Below are 5997 nucleotides of genomic sequence, written 5' to 3'. Positions count from 1 at the left end.
GTAGGATAAAAATGCAATGATAGAACGTGCCAATGAGACGGAGCCCTTGGCTAAAAGATACAACTCCATACACACTCAGCAACAAGCGCATCTTAGAATCGAACACCAAATGTGCAGTGTGTTGCAAGCCGTGCAGACACCTACATATAGGGTATATCCATCAAAACAAAGCGACAAGTACTTCCCACCAGCTCCGCCATTGCGATTACCGAATGGGATAATACTCACCGCCACAGATTAATGACCATCATTACCGTCTCGGAATAGATACAAGCACATCGAGCTTCATCCGATCAGCTAGATGAATTTCACCTTGAAGGGGCCCAATCCAAAAGTTCCGGAGGTCATCTCCTAGAACTCTCAAGAACAAGGCCCATCTTACATGCAAACTCTGCTACTACGCAAACATAGGTTGCAATTAAAGAGAAATTGCAAGGCCGTCACAATGGCCCGAGGCCAATGCTCCGACTAAGTCAATTTTCTCTTGCAATCACCATGCCGCCGTTCACAGAGAGATCTCCCCATTCACTTGTGACGCGACGCACAATCCAAGGGATAGACGCGAGCTCGCCCTTGAAAGGCCACTTTCCAAGGCATCCCCCGATGACACATTGGAACGACAACCGCTGTCGAACCATTTCCCAATGTTGTGCCGATCGAGTTGGCACGGAGCCGCTAGACGAGGGCTCCCGTTTTAGATCGAGTTTTAAAATCACCAAGAAGATGCGGTGAGGGCTGGCAACCGCTGCCAAACCTTTTTTCCGAAATTGCGCCAGCTGAGTGACTAGAAAACATGCTTTACGCGATAGGCACGCAAAAAATTTTGCTAGAGCGCCAAGCACCCACCTCATGGCTAGAGACAAGGGCTCGCCATTAGATCAACTTCGAAATCGCTGAACAGACGCGCTGTAGAATGGCAACCGCTGCCAAGTCTATTCCGTAGTTGCGTCGGTCGAGTGATCGAAGAAGGTGATCTAAGAGAGAGGGTCCAAGCGTAGGCATTCGTTGGGGGATTCGCGCCGATGGCATAAATTTATGCAGTACCCGAGCAACACCGGACGGAGGTGCTAGACGAGGGCTCCCGTTTTAGATCGAGTTTTAAAATCACCAAGTAGACGCGGTGAGGGCTGGCAACCGCTGCCAAACCTTTTTCCGAAATTGCGCCAGCTGAGTGACAAGAAAACATGATCTAAAGGAGAGTCCAGGAATAGCACCCTCGAGGGTGGGCTTCATGCCCCTCTAATTGATTCAACGTCAGCGTCCACCGTTTCAAAATCCGACATATCCATCTGCCCTGACAGCGGCGTTGAATCAATGAGGGGGGCACGGGAGAGGCTCGCGGCAACCGCCTCTCCCATTGTAGCCGCGATAGGCACGCAAAAAGATTTTGCTAGAGCGCCAAGCACCCACCTCATGCCTAGAGACAAGGGCTCGCCATTAGATCAACTTCGAAATCGCAGAACAGACGCGCTGTAGAATGGCAACCGCTGCCAAGTCTCTTCCGTAATTGCGTCGGTCGAGTGATCGAAAAAGGTGATGTAAGAGAGGGTCCCAGCGTAGGGCATTCGTTGGGGTAATCGCGCCGATAGCAAAAATTTGTGCAATACCCGCGCAACACCGGACGGAGGTGCTAGACGAGGGCTCCCGTTTTAGATCGAGTTTTAAAATCACAAAGAAGACGCGGTGAGGGCTGGCAACCGCTGCCAAACCTTTTTCCGAAATTGCACCAGCTGAGTGACAAGAAAACATGATCTAAAGGAGAGTCCAGGAATAGCACCCTCGAAGGTGGGCTTCATGCCCTTCTAATTGATTCAACGTCGGCGTCCACCGTTTCAAAATCCGACATATCCATCCGCCCTGACAGCGGCGTTGAATCAATGAGCTGGGCACGGGAGAGGCTCGCGACAACCACCTCTCCCATTGTAGCCGCGATAGGCTCGCAAAAAATTTTGCTAGAGCGCCAAGTACCCACCTCATGGCTATAGACAAGGGCTCGCCATTAGATCAACTTCGAAATCGCAGAACGGACGCGGTGTAGAATGGCAACCGCTGCCAAGTCTCTTCCGTAATTGCGTCGGTCGAGTGATCGAAGAAGGTGATCTAAGAGAGGGTCCAAGCGTGTAGGCATTCGTTGGGGGATTCGCGCCGATGGAAAAAATTTGTGCAATACCCGAGCAACACCGAACGGAGGTGCAAGACGAGGGCTCCCGTTTTAGATCGAGTTTTAAAATCACCAAGTAGACACGGTGAGGGGCTGGCAACCGCTGCCAAACCTTTTTCCGAAATTGCGCCAGCTGAGTGACAAGAATACATGATCTAAAGGAGAGTCCAGGAAAATAGCACCCTCGAGGGTGGGCTTCATGCCCCTCTAATTGATTCAACGTCGTCGTCCACCGTTTCAAAATCCGACATTTCCATCCGCCCTGACAGCGGCGTTGAATCAATGAGGGGGGCACGGGAGAGGCTCGCGGCAACCACCTCTCCCCTTGTAGCCGCGATAGGCACGCAAAAAATTTTGCTAGAGCGCCAAGCACCCACCTCATGCCTAGAGACAAGGGCTCGCCATTAGATCAACTTCGAAATCGCTTAACAGACGCGCTGTAGAATGGCAACCGCTGCCAAGTCTCTTCCGTAGTTGCGTCGGTCGAGTGATCGAAGAAGGTGATCTAAGAGAGGGTCCAAGCGTAGGCATTCGTTGGGGGATTCACGCCGATGGCATAAATTTATGCAAATACCCGAGCAACACCGGACGGAGGTGCTAGACGAGGGCTCCCGTTTTAGATCGAGTTTTAAAATCACCGAGTAGACGCGGTGAGGGCTGGCAACCGCTGCCAAACCTTTTTCCGAAATTGCGCCAGCTGAGTGACAAGAAAACATGATCTAAAGGAGAGTCCAGGAATAGCACCCTCGAGGGTGGGCTTCATGCCCCTCTAATTGATTCAACGTCGCCGTCCACCGTTTCAAAATCTGACATATCCATCCGCCCTGACAGCGGTGTTGAATCAATGAGGGGGGCACGGAAGAGGCTCGCGGCAACCACCTCTCCCATTGTAGCCGCGATAGGCACACAAAATATTTTGCTAGAGCGCCAAGCACCCACCTCATGCCTAGAGACAAGGGCTCGCCATTAGATCAACTTCGAAATCGCTGAACAGACGCGCTGTAGAGTGGCAACTGCTGCCAAGTCTCTTCCGTAGTTGCGTCGGTCGAGTGATCGAAGAACGTGATCTAAGAGAGGGTCCAAGCGTAGGCATTCGTTGGGGGATTCGCGCCGATGGCATAAATTTATGCAATACCCGAGCAACACCGGACGGAGGTGCTAGACGAGGGCTCCCGTTTTAGATCGAGTTTTAAAATCACCGAGTAGACGCGGTGAGGGCTGGCAACCGCTGCCAAACCTTTTTCCGAAATTGCGCCAGCTGAGTGACAAGAAAACATGATCTAAAGGAGAGTCCAGGAATAGCACCCTCGAGGGTGGGCTTCATGCCCCTCTAATTGATTCAACGTCGCCGTCCACCATTTCAAAATCCGACATATCCATCCGCCCTGATAGTGGCGTTGAATCAATGAGGGGGGCACGGGAGAGGCTCGCGGCAACCACCTCTCCCCTTGTAGCCGCGATAGGCACGCAAAAAGATTTTGCTAGAGCGCCAACCACCCACCTCATGGCTAGAGACAAGGGCTCGCCATTAGATCAACTTCGAAATCGCAGAACAGACGCGCTGTAGAATGGCAACCGCTGCCAAGTCTCTTCCGTAATTGCGTCGGTCGAGTGATCGAAAAAGGTGATCTAAGAGAGGGTCCCAGCGTAGGGCATTCATTGGGGTAATCGCGCCGATGGCAAAAATTTGTGCAATACTCGCGCAACACCGGACGGAGGTGCTAGACGAGGGCTCCCGTTTTAGATCGAGTTTTAAAATCACAAAGAAGACGCGGTGAGGGCTGGCAACCGCTGCCAAACCTTTTTCCGAAATTGCGCCAGCTGAGTGACAAGAAAACATGATCTAAAGGAGAGTCCAGGAATAGCACCCTCGAAGGTGGGCTTCATGCCCTTCTAATTGATTCAACGTCGGCGTCCACCGTTTCAAAATCCGACATATCCATCCGCCCTGACAGCGGCGTTGAATCAATGAGCTGGGCACGGGAGAGGCTCGCGGCAACCACCTCTCCCATTGTAGCCGCGATAGGCTCGCAAAAAATTTTGCTAGAGCGCCAAGTACCCACCTCATGGCTATAGACAAGGGCTCGCCATTAGATCAACTTCGAAATCGCAGAACGGACGCGGTGTAGAATGGCAACCGCTGCCAAGTCTCTTCCGTAATTGCGTCGGTTGAGTGATCGAAGAAGGTGATCTAAGAGAGGGTCCAAGCGTGTAGGCATTCGTTGGGGGATTCGCGCCGATGGCAAAAATTTGTGCAATACCCGAGCAACACCGGACGGAGGTGCAAGACGAGGGCTCCCGTTTTAGATCGAGTTTTAAAATCACCAAGTAGACGCGGTGAGGGGCTGGCAACCGCTGCCAAACCTTTTTCCGAAATTGCGCTAGCTGAGTGACATGAATACATGATCTAAAGGAGAGTCCAGGAAAATAGCACCCTCGAGGGTGGGCTTCATGCCCCTCTAATTGATTCAACGTCGCCGTCCACCGTTTCAAAATCCGACATTTCCATCCGCCCTGACAGCGGCGTTGAATCAATGAGGGGGGCAGGGGAGAGGCTCGCGGCAACCACCTCTCCCCTTGTAGCCGCGATAGGCACGCAAAAAATTTTGCTAGAGCGCCAAGCACCCACCTCATGCCTAGAGACAAGGGCTCGCCATTAGATCAACTTCGAAATCGCTTAACAGACGTGCTGTAGAATGGCAACCGCTGCCAAGTCTCTTCCGTAGTTGCGTCGGTCGAGTGATCGAAGAAGGTGATCTAAGAGAGGGTCCAAGCATAGGCATTCGTTGGGGGATTCGCGCCAATGGCATAAATTTATGCAATACCCGAGCAACACCGGACGGAGGTGCTAGACGAGGGCTCCCGTTTTAGATCGAGTTTTAAAATCACCGAGTAGACGCGGTGAGGGCTGGCAACCGCTGCCAAACCTTTTTCCGAAATTGCGCCAGCTGAGTGACAAGAAAACATGATCTAAAGGAGAGTCCAGGAATAGCACCCTCGAGGGTGGGCTTCATGCCCCTCTAATTGATTCAACGTCGCCGTCCACCGTTTCAAAATCCGACATATCCATCCGCCCTGACAGCGGCGTTGAATCAATGAGGGGGGCACGGAAGAGGCTCGCGGCAACCACCTCTCCCGTTGTAGCCACGATAGGCACGCAAAATATTTTGCTAGAGCGCCAAGCACCCACCTCATGCCTAGAGACAAGGGCTCGCCATTAGATCAACTTTGAAATCGCTGAACAGACGCGCTGTAGAGTGGCAACCGCTGCCAAGTCTCTTTCGTAGTTGCGTCGGTCGACTGATCGAAGAACGTGATCTAAGAGAGGGTCCAAGCGTAGGCATTCGTTGGGGGATTCGCGCCGATGGCATAAATTTATGCAATACCCGAGCAACACCGGACGGAGGTGCTAGACGAGGGCTCCCATTTTAGATCGAGTTTTAAAATCACCGAGTAGACGCGGTGAGGGCTGGCAACCGCTGCCAAACCTTTTTCCGAAATTGCGCCAGCTGAGTGACAAGAAAACATGATCTAAAGGAGAGTCCAGGAATAGCACCCTCGAGGGTGGGCTTCATGCCCCTCTAATTGATTCAACGTCGCCGTCCACCGTTTCAAAATCCGACATATCCATCCGCCCTGACAGCGGCGTTGAATCAATGAGGGGGGCACGGGAGAGGCTCGCGGCAACCACCTCTCCCCTTGTAGCCGCGATAGGCACGCAAAAAAATTTTACTAGAGCGCCAACCACCCACCTCATGCCTAGAGACAAGGGCTCGCCATTAGATCAACTTCGAAATCGCTGAACAGACGCGCTGTAGAATGGCAACCGCTGCCAA

Source organism: Cupressus sempervirens, chromosome 2 (assembly GCF_028749045.1).
Source record: "Cupressus sempervirens isolate cs-2001-9-10 chromosome 2, ASM2874904v1, whole genome shotgun sequence".
Classification (NCBI taxonomy): domain Eukaryota; kingdom Viridiplantae; phylum Streptophyta; class Pinopsida; order Cupressales; family Cupressaceae; genus Cupressus; species Cupressus sempervirens.
The sequence above is the reverse complement of the archived record's forward strand: the minus strand, read 5'-3'. Positions refer to the sequence as shown.